We start from the raw sequence: 18,486 nt of genomic DNA on the forward strand, positions 1-18,486 counted from the left end.
TGCATAACATATTAGAAATGCCATTAAGCAAATGATTCTGAATTAATGTTTTGCCTCTCTATGCTATGCAAAACAAATTTTCCCCAATTAATTTACAATTGATTACTCTATATTGTGCCCCAAGGGAATGCAAAAAAGTCTGTTTATATGTTCCCTGCTATTTTGTTTCTGCAGTTTGATTAAACTAAGCATGAAAAGAATAATTTATTTTATGTATTACTAAAGGTAAATTATTTTAAGTTGTAAGAATCCCATCACTTATTTGTTTGTGTGTGTGTTCTGGACTAGCATAGCATTGCACCTGAATTTGTTGTATCTATTTTTATATATCTGTAATAATTTTTTGAAGTATATGTGCTTCCAAAGGGAAGCATGTGCTTTTAGCATTCGGACTGCTCAACATACGTAGGTATATGTGGTATATATGAAATCAATGTTACTCGTAGTCCAATTCACAGACATCTCATAAGCCTTCATTAATGTCTGAGGCACTTGTAGCTTGAATTCTTCCCAAAGCATAAATACAGAATTAACCTCTATTAGTTTACCCTCTGAATCCAAGAGGTTCCTATGCTACTAGACCTTTTCAAAACTTTTAACCCGTTCAGTACTTTTACAAGTGCTGTTGTTTTTCTTGTCAATCTCACACTATAATTTCCAGTTTTAGCCAAATGCCATTCTTCATAAGTTTTACAAAATCCCCTTCCCTGATAACTGCAGAAAAAAATGCATCTTGTTTTCTTCTGTTGAGCTGTTCCTCAGCTTTTTTATTCTTTCCTATGGTACGTGATGATATAGAAGAAATCAGCATAGACAAGTAAAATAGGCAGAGCAGCATTTACACGTTTGAGCTTGTGAAAATAGCTAGTGGGAAGAATATTCAAACATATAAAGGCTTATTTAAACTCAGATTATTCTGTTTCAAGTACAAATTTAGAAATATTTTTATTATCTGGATGGGCACAATCATGTATTTGGAATGAGGAGTCAGGATTTCACCAGGTTCTTTTCCTGTAGAAACCAGAAAAAATGCACTGGGAGATGGGAAAAAAACGGTTAAGATTCCTCGCTTGACCTATAACCTATAAATCATGAGTCCTGGCTTGATTCCTCTGCTGACTGCTCGGAAAAAGGTCTGTCTCTAGGAGCTGGGCTGTGGATGTCAGGTGGACAGAGAGGCCTCTTTCCAGACTTCAAAAGCAAAAGAATGACAGAGTTTTCCTTAAGGTGTGTTCATTAACAGCTGACTTCAGTTGGATCCCTTTTTAGCATGCTGTACTAGTAGTGCAAGACATCTCCTGATAAATTATATAGGGCCTAGACATGGAACAAAGAGTTCACTTCGTTTTGGGGAGGGAGGGTAGATAATTAATGATTAACTGTGCAATGCCTTAATTATTACTTTGAACTAAACCTTAACTTTTGACAGATGATGGGAATTGGAGATCTACCTTATGATTGTGCTTTGGAAGATGGTATCTCCTACATCATTAAGAAGTTTTGAAAGTTTTACTTCTTTGTTATAGAAGTCTACTAGAACTGTAATAAAAAGACAATGCAGAAAACAACTGTCAGGTTGGACAGAGTATACATTTTTCTCCATACGACTCTTAATCTTTGTTTTTAATATACATATAAAGCAATAAAGAAAATAAGATTGGAAAAGACGCATGTGAAATATATGCAACTACTCTTTCTTTAATATGCCTTCTTAAAACTTTGAGAAAATACGTGTGCATGTTGTGACACTTAGTTCCCAATTCTCTGTGGTGCTGAGAGATCCTGATAAAAGCGCACAGTATTATTCTTTTACAGGCTGCTCTGTATCTCAGAAATAAACTGAGTAACATGTGGCAGTTGCTAGGGTAACCATTTTTTGCATGTTGCAGAAAAAGTCCAAGAATAAAACACATGTAAATTGACAGTGTGGAAAGCAGTATCATATACAGTCTCATATTCTCAATTTGTTCTTTATGGTTTTCCTCTATAGTATTTACATAACAATGAATTAGATCTGCTTCAGCTTTTACCTTGAATCTCCCATACACTTTTATTTTGCATGGCTCAGGAACTCATTTAAGCATTCAGCTACTAAGCTTGAACTGGTTTTCGCCCTATCAAACTATCTATATTTATTGTCAAAAAGATATAGCTGCGGTTGCTGTAAGTGCTGATCATGTTCGCTGGGTGTGATTATCAGGTCATGTAAGCAGAAATGAAATCGAATTTTAGAAGTTATCCTTTGCACTGAAATATGACTTCCTGTAATTGGTCAAATTCCATTAAGCATCTATCTTGGATATCGGTGTCTGAGTGAAAAGCCAGCAGGCATTTAGAAAGACAAGATTTCACTGTTCACACAAGAGTCCAATTTAGGGCCTGAACGGGAGTTGTTATTAAGGAAAACTTTTTTGTGCTCGTTTTGGAAAATGTTCGGTAATGAATTCTGCAAATAATGAGAAATGCATCCTTGTTATAAGAGGAAATAATTTTATAACGTATCATTAACATTTTCATTTGAATTACATTCAAATACTTATCCCCGGTGAACGGCAACAAACAGAGTTTGTCAGGGAAATGTAAAGATCATAGCTAAGAAATAGTCTATAATACTATGTTGGTATTATTTTGGTGAAATGCTTGGTATTTCTAAAATTTCTTTGTACTTCATGCTTTTGAGTTTAGAGTATGCTTGTGTTGGAATATTGAGAATTCATATAATACCCGTGATTAATATCAGCAATATAATTGATTTTTTCAGAAACAGTTTTCTTTTAAAACAGTACAAAATTATAGCTTTTACTCATGCTAAAGAACAGAAATGCAAGCTGTCTGCATGAGATGGTTTCTAATATGAGAAAAATACTTTAAGGGCTTCCTGACCCTCCCTCTAAACTTAGTACTAAGTATATCTCATGACCATGATTTTATGCACGTTCAGAGCTTAGAACTGAAAGGACTGTCTTATGTTATCCACTGATAACATTAGAGCAAACATGGGAATTTAGTGCTGCAGCTCATTTCTGCCCTGATTTACACTCCATGGCTTCAGCGAAGCTAATATGGTATTATAGCATGGCTTGAGTTTGTCTTCCTTTGCACATTGCTGTCTTTTTGCAAGGATTAGGACTAAAAATGGTGTTCATTTAATCATCTGTATAAGGGTACTCTAAATTTTAGGCGACTCTAATTGACCAGTTCATGTTTCTTAAATTACTCTGGCAGAAGTAATTACTGGATGAATCTTGATATTGGAGATAACTATGAGAAACTCAGCACAAATAATAGCTCCAAACTGGCAAGGTTTCTCAGCAGACTCCCTCCTCATGAAACTTGTTGCAGGCTTGTATCATGGAAAGAGTGAAACAGTTTAAGTATGTTCACTACATGAAATAAAATACCACTCATGGAAGGGAAAGCCAAAGTTTAGAGCTTAATATGAAGCTGTTATTATGCTAATTCTAATTCACAATTTCTAATGCTGTGTTTTCAAGACTGTATATAAAACTGTAGCATATTCAGCCCCAGATCTGTGGAATACACTGAACACCTGGTTGAGCAGAACTACGCAGATTACAAATTAGGATGGTAATGTCTCAGGGAATTGTTTTCCTCTCCTACTAGAAAATAGTTGTTTTCTGAATAAATATAGTGTGTTATTTTAAAAATTTTAAACAAGATAGGAGGGCCTTTAAACGATTTTTAGTATCCTGCTGGGATGTGGTCAAATTGCCCTTCTCTTGGTAGGTAACAGAGAAGCAAATATTGCCTTGTGACTAAATGGAGTTTTATTTCCTTTGTAGCTGCTAGCAGTCTATCAGACTGTCTGCCTTCTCAAAATTTTCAGCTCCATACCACTGGCTCAGAGACTAAACTCAAAACGCAGCAAGACAGATTGGACAGTGCCTTTCATCTCTGGTAACATCTTAATCGCTCTCATTCGATGGAGTCATACTAAGACATCCATCTAAGCAGGCTCAAAAGAGGGCAGTCGTGCTGTAGATCGTCACCTAAGACAATGTTGGCAAAGGAGTGAGCCTCTCTACTGAGATGATCATAGCATCATGGGATAGTCAAGCTGGAAGGGACCTCAGGAAGTCTCTGGTCCAACCTCCTGCTCGAAGCAAAGTCAGCTGTCATGTCAGACTAGCTTACGGAGTGTGTTAATCTTGTCCTTTGACCATCCCATTTCACACAGATCATGGTTGATTTTAGTCCATGTGGGTTCAATACTGTTCGTTGACATTCCAGGCAAAATTTATTTTTAAGCAATGCTAATGTGAATTTATTTTTTATGGAATTGAACATTTTCCTCACCCCTGATTATTGATTATAGTTTCTATTAAAATACCTACATTTCAATTAGTGATAGAATAGATGACTTCCATAAAACTTACTCAGACTTTCTGAAAGTTTGGCTAACCTCTGCATGAGAGATTAAATAGCAGTATAGCAGATTTATACCACAACTTTTATATGTTCATCATTGAGTAGATAGATAGTCTACAATCTCAACATAACTATTATCGTTTCCCTGCCATATTTGTGCCAAGCATGTATGGTGTGTGTTTATATAAACCTTTTATCAATTTGTCTTTGGTTTTTTTGGTAATGTTTTCTATGTCTTTGTGCTGTTGCTAGAGCTGATACAATGGCATACCAACACAAGACATTGTTTGAAGAACTGATATATAAAACACATTTAAAACAAAGACTACAAAAACTTAATCCACATTCACTTGAGGTGAACGGAAAGATCTTTTGTTGCTTTCTGTGAACTTTTGGTAAACCTCGGAGACTGTCAGAGCAGTGATGAAGAGTAACAATTGAAAACCAGAAGGTTTATGGGTTTTCCAACCCTTAACAGAGCAAAAGGTATTTCAGTTTGGAACAGAAGGCCAGGACTTGCGTTGGCATAACTCCAAGTATGCCAACTCCAAGTATATGGATCTATATACTTTACTTCAACTGAGATAACTGGGGACCCTAAATGTACTTGAGAATTTTGACAATGTATGGGTACTTTAACATTTCAGCAATTAAATTGTTGCAATTGCATGTAATTTTAGTTCTCTATCCTAGTAATAGTTTATTGTTAAATGATACCTACTGAAGGCAATATTTCAATGCCTAAAAAAGGCACCTGGATCTGGATTGCATTGAGAAGCCTATGAAGGCAGTGGGAGCACTGGCAATGATCAACTTTAAAATGTAAACTTTATTAGAGGAAGTTCTTTTATGTAAGTACCTAAATATAAATTGAAAAACTTTCTCTAACTTCCACTTTCAAAACCCTTAAGACAAATACAAAGATATAAAAGAATGTGTTCTGTTCCATGTGAATCAACACTTTTCCAATGAAATCACACATTTTTAATTGGTGAACCATATAAATAATACAATCTTTTCTGGAGCAGCTTCTAAATGTAATTGTGAGCGGGATTAGTAATGGCTGCAAAAGTAGGAAATTATACCAAATCATAGAAAGACATATCGGAATAAGTGCTATAACTTCTGTTGTTAAAATGGAGCACCAAAGAATCTAGTGCTGCTGTAATTAACACTGAAAATGTACTTAATGTTCTTTAAAGTAGACATTAAAGTTTCTTTCAAACATAATTTAAAAAAAATTAGTAGAAAATTCCATATTGTCTGCACAACATCAGTGATATCTGGGCTAGTAGCTTGATAGCACAGGTCAAAATATGTAATTGAAATAATTCTGGGTTTGGGGGATGTTTTTTGTTTGCTTGGTTTTTTCCCATTTCCTTTTTATTCCTCGGTGTGACAGTAATGATTATGAACACAATAGAATTATTGAAACAGGCTAACTATAGGTAAATGGAGCATTCTTGAAGTATAGCCAAACTCCAATGTTAGGTGTCTTTTTGATAGGCTAGAGAGGATGGATTTATGCAGCAAACGTGAAAATCTGAGTATCTGAGGATCACGGTATATTCTTTTCTTTTCCAAGAGATATACATCATTAATGGACAAGAGAATGGTACCTGAGTCTAGACTAGAACTGGAGAAAATAGGACACAAATCATAAAAAAATTAGTTGCAAGTTAACTGTTATGACTAAAGAGTAAAACGCCAAAGTTTTATGGTAAGTCCCTTCTCTGAATGTATGGGAGAATTAAGTTAAACTCTTACTGCTAGTAACGACAAGAATAGGAATACATCTTTGACGTCCATGCTGTTTGGATAAAGCTTTTTACTTTCCTCATTCATTTGTCACATAGTCATAGAAATACAGAATAAATTAAGTTGGGTTTGTGGGGGGTTTTGGGGGTTTGTTTGTTGGGTTGTTTTTTTTTCCCCTGAGTAAATTAATTATGCCAACTGTTAAAACAAAATACACATAATCTTATTCCATTTACTCGCTGGTGATAAAATGGCAATGTAAACACTGATGTCTTTCATGGAAAAATGTTTACTACAGACAAGTGAAATATAAGTAGGAGGAAAAAGTTACAGTGAGGACCATGTGTTTCCATTTTAAAACATCATTTTATTGTCTGTAAGTTATATTTCAAGGTAAGGTGCATATTAAATATTGAAGAGGTTTGCTTCTCCTCAGCAACACTGATGATATGCTGTTCATTGTTTCTGAATATTACTATTTCCTCACACAGGCAAACCAGAATGCACAACAGGTGCCAAATGTTTGGTATAATTCTGCTTAATTAAACTCCATTTGACCAGAAGTTGAAAACTAGGTTTGTTTCCAATGTCTCTCAGAGTGTAATACTTGAAAAACTACCTAACCAACTTTTCTAGTCAATATGGACTGTGATTTCAAGTTTTTTTACAACTGCCTAGGTAGATTTTCTTTTATCGAAAATCTTGTTTTTTAGAAAGCTTTGGATCTAGATGTCTCCATCTAGATGTTTTAGATAAAGAGGCTGTACCATAACACGTATAATAATTAGGATTATTCTAAACAAGAAGAAAAGTTCTCGAGGAGTTATTTTTGTCTTTTATTTTGCGGCATGAGTGGAAGTGAAGCAACATGATGAATTTTGTATTTCTAGATAGAAAAATGATGAAAACACCAAAAAGCAAAGAGAAAAAGCATTTACGAATCCCTTCTGCATCTGTTGACATCAATGGGAATATTGCCATTTACCACAAATGGAAGTAAAATTACACTCAGAGATGGCAATTCTAAGGACCATCTGTGAAAGGTTTCTGGATTGTTCTATCTAGTATGGAAATTTTAATGTTAATAGTTTCATTTGTTTGTTTTTAGCTGATACTTCTCTTATAATTACTTTTACACAGAACTCTGTTAAAACAGTGTTAATGGGAAAGTGGTAACAAACACAATTAGCAAAAAATCAAGAAGGAATAAAAGATCACAATTTCAGTTGAGGCTCCCACAATGGTTTTGATCCAGCCTGGTTTTACTGAGGAACGTGAACACATCAGAAGTCACCAGCAATACACAGTGTCACCAGCTTTAGAGGTACAAGAGAGGGCAATACATGCTTTAGTATTTGTGGCTAATGAGGCAAAATTATAAATATTGTGTGAGTTATAGTTATTTATATCTTAAAGTTGTTTTAATATACGTCTTGCACCTTCGTGTGTGTGTGTGTGTGTGGTTAGCGGTAACAGAATGTGTGTTGTAAAATGAAAGTGTACCTGTTACAGAATGGAAACTGGTATTTGGGTTTTATTGTGCTTTAAAGGCATGGAAGCATCTGTACCAGTGTGAGCAGAAACGCATTAGCTCTCCTGATTGCTGCTGAAATAGAGCAGTGGTGAGGATATGGTCCAAGTATACTAGGACTTGTTCTGAACCATGTGTTCTTGATACCAAATTTAGGTAGGAAAATGTACCATTTTACAGATTACACCACTGAAATATAGAGGTAAGTTCATTGTATTAAAATTGCTCTGTGCACTAATACCTAACGGGATCGCTTCCTATCAGAGTGAGTATAGGGTTCGCAAGATGTGTGTCCAAACATGCAAATTATTCTTGGGTCTGTGGAAGTGAAAAATGTAGGACTATTGCCGTGCAGTTCCACAGATCGACAGGCTGTTCTTTCTGCCCAGGGAAGGTAGATTTCAGCAGCTCAGCTGCTGCTCTTGGAGGGCAGACTACTTTTCCTTACATGTTTTTGGAGTTTGGAGTTGAGAGTCTAACCTTAGAGTAATATGCTGAATATCCATTTTGTCTCTTATTGCCCAATAAAAATGAAATGACCGAAAATGTGTTTGTCTGACACGATATTGATGACTGGATAATCTGTATCAAAGCAACATTCAGAAGAATATGTTACCTGAATTATATGTGTTCGGTGAAATTTCTATTCAGACAAACATTTCTAGCTTTACAGATCATTATATTTGCAATTACCTCATTTCATCTTCTCTCACCTCATAAGGATACCTCTATAAACTGGTATAACGCTCATTAATCATTCCATTTCTCTTGAGTGCTGTGGAGTTTTAGCCTTGTATTTGGGCTTACCAGCAAGTAACTGGCCAAACAAATTAAAATGATGTAAGTAGTGAAATTACTGTGTTCTGGGAGTGTCATGAAAGAGCTGCTGTAGAGTCTCAGCTGCCTTTTTTGAAAGTTAACACGGTGTGTCTTGTGTAAAAAGAAATGTATATTCAAAAAGGTGTAATACACTGAATATATCTAGGATAAACTTGTAGTGTTATGCTTAGTGGATAACCTAAGTAACTCTGTTTTGTTATAAACTGGCATTAAATGGGAGTTGTGCAGATAATGTCCCTCGAGCTACGGTGGTAATGAAGCACCACTTGACTGTAATTTTATGTTTCATACCGAAAGGCTTTTTTTATTTGCTTAGAATTTAGTGAGAGAAAATATTCTACTTTTTAAATTCATTGTATTGTTTCCAAAACATAGTTTTGCTGTGCAGAGGGAGGAAGAATTTTTAAAGCACTGCCTGATTTCCGTATGGGACACATGAAAAAGAGCAGTTTCGTGTTATGCAGTGGGCTTGGAACTGTTGTTGCACAGGGAAGAGGTTTTTCTGGAAGGCTCAGCCCCCACGTAAGCCTTGGCTGGAGTGGGCTCTCCTACCTCTCTGCTCCTTCTGTGGCCTGCAACGTGGAGCCAGCTGGTGTGGGGAACTCAGCAGGTAATTCTGCACTTTGGCGGAAACACTGTGAATTAGCTTACTGCTAAGTGTCATCTGCAAAAATTGCTGATGCTTGACATGACCTCTAGAGAGAGCTGCTTTCCAGAGGGGAGAAGTTGTTCAGGGACTTGGGAGAACTTAGCAACAGGAATGAGCTTGGGGTGAAGAAACGAATATCTGTAGTCCTTCAATTTATGGCTACCATGACACTTGCTAAAATCTTTGAGGAAAGTCTCTGTTTCCGCATAAAAATCATTCCTGTCAAGACGAACAATTTTATTAGAACTTTAGGTACAGAATAAATCACATAAATATGATATAAATAACGACACGTATATATCTCCATTTTCAGCAGAGATGTGCCACCGTTGTAAAGCAGAAGTAGGAGACATTTGTGTTTATCCTTATTCAGGGAACAAGTTAAACGTTTGCACTTAAATAAGTGCCTCCCAAGTCAGGGATATATTTCTCATGCTGTCTCGAATAAGGATGTCTTTTTATTTTATCACCATGATGACAAAGCTAACCAACCTGACTGTCAGCCATGGTTTCGTCTAACCTCTCAACACCACACTGGAAGAGCCCTAGTAATGTCTGACCATCACACTGCCTTTGTAAAGACTATTAGGAGAGTCATCTTCTCTCATCCAGGATGATGGCTATTCTATGATGATTTTAAAAATGTCTCAGTGCACAACTTTGGTCTTCATTATGTGTTCTATTACCTGATGTTTATTCTGGTTTATTATTCTGTAATTTGTTCAACAGGTAATTTCTGAAATTGTCTGATCCCTAGACAGAGAAATGTATAAACTTTTTTTTTTTTTTTTCTTTTTTTTTCCCCGCATACTTGTAGCTGGATGTCCGGGGAACTTTTGGTACAGCTAAATTTTAGATTTTTACCTTTCTTATACCAGAAGTTCTAGAGATTTTAAAGTATTTCCTGGTAGAGTGGTTGTTAGTTGCATGGCAAGAACCCTCTAGTAAAAGACTCTTGGGGTGATACTAATAATCAGTAGATAATTTGAAAAAATGTTCCCTGTAGCATTTTATTCAGCTTTGCAGTGTTTACCTCTAAATACAGATGCTTATGCAGGAAAGGGAACTGCTAAATGATTTCTTTTGTGCCAATGTTGTCAAAAAGCGTTTCCCAGTTTGACTGAGATTGTGGGAGTTGAGAGCAGAAAAGAGGCAAAAATTCTTTTCTGCTCTAATTCAGAGGTCAGCAGAGTTAAGCTACCATTAAATTTGGGGCAGATATTTTAATGAATTCCAGAAATACAGCAGCTGAATAGAAATAATGGGAATACAGAGATCTTATTTCTTATTTCCTTTGAATTAGAGCGTTACTGCTTGTGGCCAAGCAGTTACAGTGAACAGGCAAGCTGAAAGAGAGTGAGTTTTATTGAGATAAATCTTTTGTGAAGAAGATATTTCTAAAGGATGGATAATTGTTTCAAGGATAAGCTGTATAAATTTGTGCTTATGAAATTAAATTTTCTGTTCGTTTTAATGCCTGCATTTGTTTGCGCTTTGCAGAAAACCAGTAAGCAGGTTTGAGAATGCTAGGGGTGAGAGCGTATCGGTAGCTTGTTCTTCCAAGCAGTTTGTAAATTAAAGCTAACAAATCATAAAATAAAAGTAAATGAGCATGATAAATATACTACTATTTATCAAATGATTTCCTTCGGCTCATATGACTAGAACATGTCTTTAATTATTGAGAGAAGAAAACATGCACGTGTTGACTATCTTTTTTATTTCTTTGCTATTCTTTTTATTATGGTTGATTTATTTTACAGCACCATCTTCCATGTACAAAGAATAGGAAATCCTGTTGGGAGAGGGTAATTGGATCAAGCAAAATTGTGAAAGCGGTTTGTATTTTGCCCTAATGAAAATGGTCTTTCTCACCAGGTGGCACACTCAGCTGCTCCACAAAAAAACCAAAGTGGGATAATCTTATTGACATCCATACTGGATATTTCTCTGGTGCGGATGAATATAGCTCCATGTGCTCTGCTAATAAAGCTTTATCGGTTCAGGTCAGATGAGGATATGAATTTATTGCGGAAACATTGATGACATCATTTATAGATTTTGTGTATAACACTGAAGGTCGTACTGTTTGTTTAAATAAAGTTTTTGGCATCAAGGATGTTAAGGAAAGTTTTTTATGAACAATGTTGTTTCACAATAATGGCATTTAACAATTTGTGGACTGGTCAGTTAAGTAAAAGGCACGGTAATTCGTTTTTACAGTTACATTACAGTTGTAATGAGAAGTATTGATTTTTCTCTTAATGCTAATGTGTATAATGACCTTTCTAATGACATCTGTCACTACTGTTTCTTCTCAAATTCTACTGGCATTTTCCCTTCAGTAAAGTAAAGGATTTTAGTTGCTTGTTGTATTGTTAGAATGAGAATGAATAGTCTTCTTGAAGTAGTATGAGGGCTTGAAGACTTATTCTGTTAAAAAAATGTAATAAAAATTTTAGAAGCTGCCCAGTTTTTGGTCTTCAGAAAATAGTTCCCTGAATGCTATGTGTGAAATTAGTTTTTCATTGTCAGTTTTTGCTAGTTGATATTGAGTAGAGTTCATGGAGTTAAAGTGGAAGGGTTTACTAAGATAGTTGCTGACAAGGACTCTCTCAAGACTTTTGTTTTCCTTCAGATTTTAATGGTACTATCTGAAGGAAAGATATATGAATTAACTAAAAAGTTGATGTGCCACAACTCACTAAAAGCATACACCTATAGTTCAAAAAAGGTTTAATTGTTTCTCTGATCACTTTTCTTTCAGAAACAAGATAGAGCTTGTCTTGAAAAACTTTGTTTTCTCTGTTTATCTTCTTCTGTTGCTTTAGATGCTCTAAAATTTGGCTATTAAACACCAGCCATTTAAATTTAGAGTGGTTGTCACCAAGCAGCAAAGCTTTTCATTTGCTTGTAGAATCGTTATTAATATAATAAAGATTAGGGGTAAGAAAGCCACTCAAAGAAAGTGGCTGCAATGGTTTGCTCTCACTTGCAAACAATTTTGCCTTCTAGTGTCAAGGGACAAGTGTCACAAGTGATTTGCAGGATGTATTTTCATAAGCTGCTCATGCTTGATCATTTAACAAAGATTATACGTGATGTTTTTGATCTGCATTACAGGTAGCAACATTGCCTAGCTGATCTGGTCTGATTCTGGTGCAAAAGAGAACTACTCACTTACTTCTGGGTACTCCAGACAGGCACGCTGTGATGTCATGCTCAGACCTACCACGCTGAAAGGCGGTACTTCGGGTTGCCATAACAACATCAGCCAGTCATTGTCTGACACTACAACATTATTGCAGGAGCTTTGAGGGAGTATTAACCAAAATAGAGTCACCATACGTTTTGACTGGTTTACTGGTTAAGAATGTCTGTGCTGTGTACTCCGACGACACATCTACAGCATATTTTCTCTGTACATGTATGATTGGAATGACCACATTTTCTGAAACTCTTTGCGTATCTATATAATACTTTAAAATAGTGCATTAGTGTATATGTGGCAAACCCCATTAGTGTAAAGTTACTCATATTTACTTAATTTTTACATTTAAAAGTGAGTAAGGATAACGATTCAGAAAAGCTGAGCATGTACCGTGGGGTATCTAATAGAAAAAGTTTCATCTGAGTAGTCCTTTGCATATAGCATGAAGAGATCAGAATCAGGTTTTCTCCCTTTATTGTATAGCACCTCCTGTAAAAATCCAAACCAGTAGCTTGAAATTCTTCTTTTAACAACTAAAATGCACATGCAACGTGGGTGAAAACAGGATATTCAGTTAATTGAACGAGAGATTGTGGTTCACATCATAATAAAATAAACCAGCTTGCTTTAACCAGATTTCATAGACCATCTGAAATAGAGGAAGCAAGCTTGCCAATAGCAGGAGCTAATGCTTCAATACCTTTCATTTTGTACTCTGAAAAGGAAACCTCTTCTTAAGCTCATTCATTTTCCAGAGGGAATATCGAATGCTGTGGCATATTGTCAGAGCTGCTTTATTGTCACCATTTACAAAGGTCACCTGAATTAATTGACTTCTTACCATACGTATTGTTAAGCTACCCGTTTCCTGACATTTATGGGAAGGTGGCAGGCTTACAGCCATTGGCTATCTGTTGATGGTTGTTTCACAATGTTAGTTTCTCAAAACACAGTAACTCTAAAATTACAAGCAAATAATTGCATTGCTGCAAAGGGACAGATTCTTTATGATGTTCTCCAAGGTGTACAGGAGTGAGGGGGTGAAGGGAGAAAAAGAGGTAGGAGAAATAATCTAAATACTGAGCTGTTTTTAATACACACATAGTATTCTAAAAAGCAAACAAATACATGCAGGAAGATTTAGGTTGTATTTTTTCACTTTGCAGCTAACCTGTCTTTTTCATGGTGTAAAGTAAAATCTCTCTCTGGCTTTCACTGGTGCATGAATCATAGATCCATGCTGATGGACTTTACTGAATCTGTTTTCATCTGAAGGGATACTGAGGTACTCTTACACTGCATGAAAGAAACGACATAAACATGCATAAACACAAACACAGTAGGCAACAGTAGTGCTAGCATTGAATTTTATGTAGATTCAATTGGTTAAATAGAAAATCGCTCTCTTTTTTCTATCCCCCTGCATTTACTGCCCCCTTCACCCCTCCTATGCTGGGTTCTTCTCCCTCTGAACAGCAGTGCTGGGCAAAAACTCCAACTAGACATGTGAAAACAAAGGCATGGAAAGCAAAGCCAAACATTCTGAGCCTTCCTGTACTAAAACAGGCAAAGCTTTTCTAGTGATGGATTTGAACAGTCTCCTTACATGAAAATATACTTTAGAGGCACCCTGCTGCGATCCTGTTAATTACCAAAGAAGATTAGAACTCTTCTGCTTAATGCGATCCTTTTTACCTAACGCGTCCGTTCCAGCTGCATCAGTAATCAGACATTCACACTGTCCCTTCTGACTGGAAAGGGGATGTTTTTAAGCGAAGTCATTTGCCACAATCCTTAAGATGTAGCCTAGCAGAAATTCAATAACTGTTTGTGATATGCTCACTCAGCCTCGCTGCTCAGTGGTTTTTAGGTCCTGACATAAACAGCATTTCCCTTAATCCTGGCACTAGAGAGAAGAAAGGAGGCTGTCCTGTATCTTGTTTTATTGGTTTCAAAACACTGAGCAACTGTGTAATTTCATTCTGCATCTGAAACATCAGGGGAAACGTTCTCCCTTTATAATTTTTTACCTTTTGATGTTCTTTCAGGCTAACAAATGCACAAATCTGATACTCTTGCAGGCATATTTAGATTATCTCTGGCACAGAAAGGAAATTGCATTTCCATTCAGAAAGTAAAATGTGAAAATACGCTAATAAAATAACTTTACAAAAAGAAGAAGAGACAAAAGAGTTTACATGTCAAGATAAAAGTCAGGATAAAATTTAAAATAAAGAGGAACTTACCCTATAATAAGAGTAGTTTCAGAGCTGGAGGAGTTCTTGCATCTCGGTAATTTTGATTCCTTACTTCAGGTAGCCACATACTTGTATTAAAGCCAGAGTCTGAATAGATGTGCATTCACGTACGTGTGTGTGTGTGAGTCGGTGTGCATGTGTGCATCTAATGGTATATAATACAAAGATGTATCTATTGATATCCTACAGCATGAGAGACTCTCTGTGCTGCCAGCTGAGATCCCTTACGTTTGCCAGAGCGCTGTTGCTGCCTGGCTGGCTGAGGCTCGCAATCCAGTGGAGGCGGGGGGGGGGGGGGGGAAGAGAGAGAGAGAGAGATGCTCGCTAGCTCTTCTTATTTCTCCTTGTTTCCATGGTGGTTAGTGGTGCATCGTTCACCCGCTCGGTTGTCACACTGACATGGTGCTGCCTGCTCAGCGGTCATTAATAACTGAGCCCCTTCCACTCCCCGGAGAGGAGCCAATGCTTCGGCGTGCCCAGATGCCGCGTAGTACGCGCGGCTGCGCCAGCCTGGTTGGCCATGGGAAGCTGTCTGTTACGTGACACTGCTGCTTCGGGTACGGATACACGAAACAAGCCTTCGCACGCTTCCAGATATCTCTTCCGATTTGTGGGAGTTACAGGGCATGCTTTGTGTTTGTACGGAACAGCTCGGGAGGTTTAAATTCCGTTTGTTTGGTGGTTTTGGTTTTTTTTTTAAGGCTATATAAGGATGTTATCTGCGTTCAGAACAACTGATTAGAGATCACTAAGTTCTGCAAAGGCTGCTGTAGTTCAGAGGATACTGCATGTTGAAACCATTCAGGAAAAGTGCTCCCTCCCACCCCGTTTTTACTGATTTTTTTTTTTTTTTTAGCTTAAGAAAATAAAGGATTTTTCACACTCCTCTTTTTCCAAATTTCATAAAATATTAAAATTTATTGTGTATGTTTGTCAGTAGAAAGTAAGAGTAATAATATATCTTCCTGAGAAATTAACATTCAGAATAAACTCAGGAAGAGGTTGGTTAAATAAAGTCAGTTTCTTTCAATCTCTGCCTACTTGACTGTCATCTTTTATGGCCATCTAATTACATAAACAATAGGCTGCACAGATTATTCCTTCCCCTCCTTCCTTCTTCCTTTCTTTCTCCCTTCTCCTTCTGTACCATACTCTTTGGTGAAGATTTTTTTTTCCCTATTTATTCTCTATCTGTGAACAAAGGGCATACAAACTATAAGGGTTTTAAAAATTGTAAAATATTTCACTTTTTTTTTTTTTTTCAGTTCAAGGAAAGTTATGCACTGAACTACATCATCCCTTCGTATACAAAGAAAATAAATGAGATAGATGTTGTTAGGAAAAGTTTTTGTTTTTTTTAATCATACATACTGTTTTATATAAAGGAAATTACTTTGTAATGGAGATGAGCAATAGTGAAATACAAAGAGTGGGTTATCAACAGGTCAAAGCGAAGCAGATGTTGGCTATCTCCATGAATGCAGTAGTACAGCCCTGACTGGGGCAGGCCACCCTCTAGTGGATTGAAGTGAGATGTGGTTCTCATTTCGTACTCTCCTGCTTTGTGTGAGGAACGGCTCACAGTCCTGTCTAAGAACAGTAGGAAAAATTTCTGAAGATTAGCAAACAATGTAAATTAATTAATTAATGCAACAGAAATAGCACCACAATTCTATTACAAAATGGTTACTCTTTTATGAATACTATATATCATTTCGATTCACTTTGAGATCGTGGAGTGCATTATTTTTGTTTTTATTCTGAAAGAAGATGATTTTACACTTCATAAAATCACTTATTATGAAAAGTGAATTAAGGTAATGCCAACTTCTTTAATAAATTTCAGTTTGTTATAATTGGTTAGGACAAATTTTGCAAAACCAATCCTGTTTGACTCACTGGTGCTTACATTGTTGTGGCTGTAATAGAGCTGGTTTTTTTCCTTCTGCCTCAAATTTTTGAATACAGCATTTGAACTAAGTAGAGCGAGCAACTTTTTAAATTTTCTAAAGATTTCTGCTGTCAGTTTTCATACAACTGAGTAGGACTGTCTCATGTATGAAACAATGGCATTTAAGTGACAGGCTGCAGACACGTGAGATACCCTAGGGTAGGAGGAAGGCCACGTGGCCCTTCCATTTTCTCCCATTCTCTTATTTTGGGCATTACATTTTTTTCTGGTGTGAGTTAAAGAGGTATAACAAAACCAGTTGGGGCTGACCTATCTTTGGTCACCTTTCAGGTCTTCTTGTCTGGGGTTGGGACAAGGAAATAATCACGTCACCTTTCTGTAGCCTCAGGGCTCATTGGTAAAACCTTGTCTCTCCTTTGCCCCCACGAGGTGGCTCTTGGAGCCTCTGATAGTACTTAATGTTCACCACCATAAGCTGAAAATAGAAACCATTGCAAACTTGCCAAAAGGAACCTATGAGCCTTCCCTGCTGCACAACAGAACCACCCTTGTCTGATGGGGCAATGCTCAGGATGTGTTGCGGAAGCAAAGCCAGGAAAGTAAGACTTCTTGCCATGCTAGCCCCCACAGGAAAAGTGGAAATCCTTCCCAATCTCAGCCGCGTGGTTAGTCACACCTATCCCAAACAAAAGATGTAAACCTGTGCTACAGAGGTGGGACCGTGGGTGGAGTAAGAGAGCAGAAAACTTAAAAAAAACTGGGCAAAATTAAAAATAGGAAAGTGTTCTGTTAAAGCCAACTAAATTCGGCTATTTCTCTTATCTCAACCAATGGAGAAACAGAAAATCTGGGGAAAAGGGAATAGGTAGAGACTGCCATTGCCCTACAGGAAAGCTTTCCTAGGTTTTGCCCCTAACTTCACGTACTCACTGTCACTCATTGAAAATCTGGCTTTCTAGTTAACATGAGAATCATGCAAAAACATATTCAATGATTCGACATGTGAAATTAAGATTATAGAAGTGCTTCATTTTGGTTGATTGGTATGGACTGTGTAATTAGAGGGCTAAATAATTAAATCAGCTAAAGTATACTTGCATAAAGAAAGTGAGTTCTTATGATAGACTATATATGCAATTAAAGTACCTCCTTGATAGGCATACATTTACATATTAGTTAAAATGTTATTATATAATAATAAAGTTCTGTTTCATAAAAAGGTGAAATAATTAAATTTTTTAATTTAGCTAATGCTAAAGAATAATTTTTTTTTTCAAACTATCTGCAGGAGAAAAGTATCTTTTATAACCAATACAATTATGATGATTAAGGTTCATTAAGTTATTTTCCTGCTGATTTCACTATGATGCTTGGTGGTTTTAAAATAGCAATGTAATCTATTTCACCAGAATTATATATATAGCTTATTAGGTTACAGGATAGAAAAAAAAAATCTCAGACTGATAGAGAGATGATGAAAGTAATGTAGGCTAGCTCCAGGTATTTATTTAGCATGCATTTTATCTGATTACTGAGTGCACATGGAAATAAACTACGTAATTATTTGTTTGTAATGGACAATTAATACGATGCATAAAACCCTTAGTTATTAAAATACAGTGGTCCTGTGTCTGCATTTTTCTCAAAACTGGAAGAGGATTTCAAAACTTTGTTCTTTTTACATTACATAGGAAGGTGAAGCATCTTTGGGCTTTAATATCCTGTAGACTTCTTGTGGTTCAGGGAATTAGCAGTGACCATTTCTAGTATTTTTAGGTTCTGAGAACACAGCTGTGTTTAGAATGCAGCCGGTATAGTTAAAAACTGAAATAAATACTATGCAGTTAAAGTAAAAAACCCACAAGTATTTGATTTAAATTCTAAGATGGCACACTTTATATCAGAAATTAGTAATTAAAAAAAAATCTTTTTAAGTGC

At 36.4% G+C, this 18,486-nt stretch overlaps 2 protein-coding genes across 4 annotated transcripts in view; one reads left to right on the forward strand and one right to left on the reverse strand.

The window, feature by feature from the left end:
- The window catches only part of LRRN3 (leucine rich repeat neuronal 3), a 35,671-nt gene extending 20,785 nt beyond the window's left edge, over nucleotides 1–14,886 (reverse strand). The window contains exon 1 of the mRNA XM_054812770.1: nucleotides 14,625–14,886. The gene's annotated coding sequence lies outside the window, so the exon portion shown is untranslated. The remainder of the gene's footprint in view (nucleotides 1–14,624) is intronic.
- IMMP2L (inner mitochondrial membrane peptidase subunit 2) overlaps nucleotides 1–18,486 on the forward strand; it is a 481,785-nt gene that overhangs the window by 222,502 nt on the left and 240,797 nt on the right. The gene's annotated exons all lie outside the window — the stretch shown is intronic.

Source organism: Grus americana, chromosome 1 (assembly GCF_028858705.1).
Source record: "Grus americana isolate bGruAme1 chromosome 1, bGruAme1.mat, whole genome shotgun sequence".
NCBI lineage: Eukaryota > Metazoa > Chordata > Aves > Gruiformes > Gruidae > Grus > Grus americana.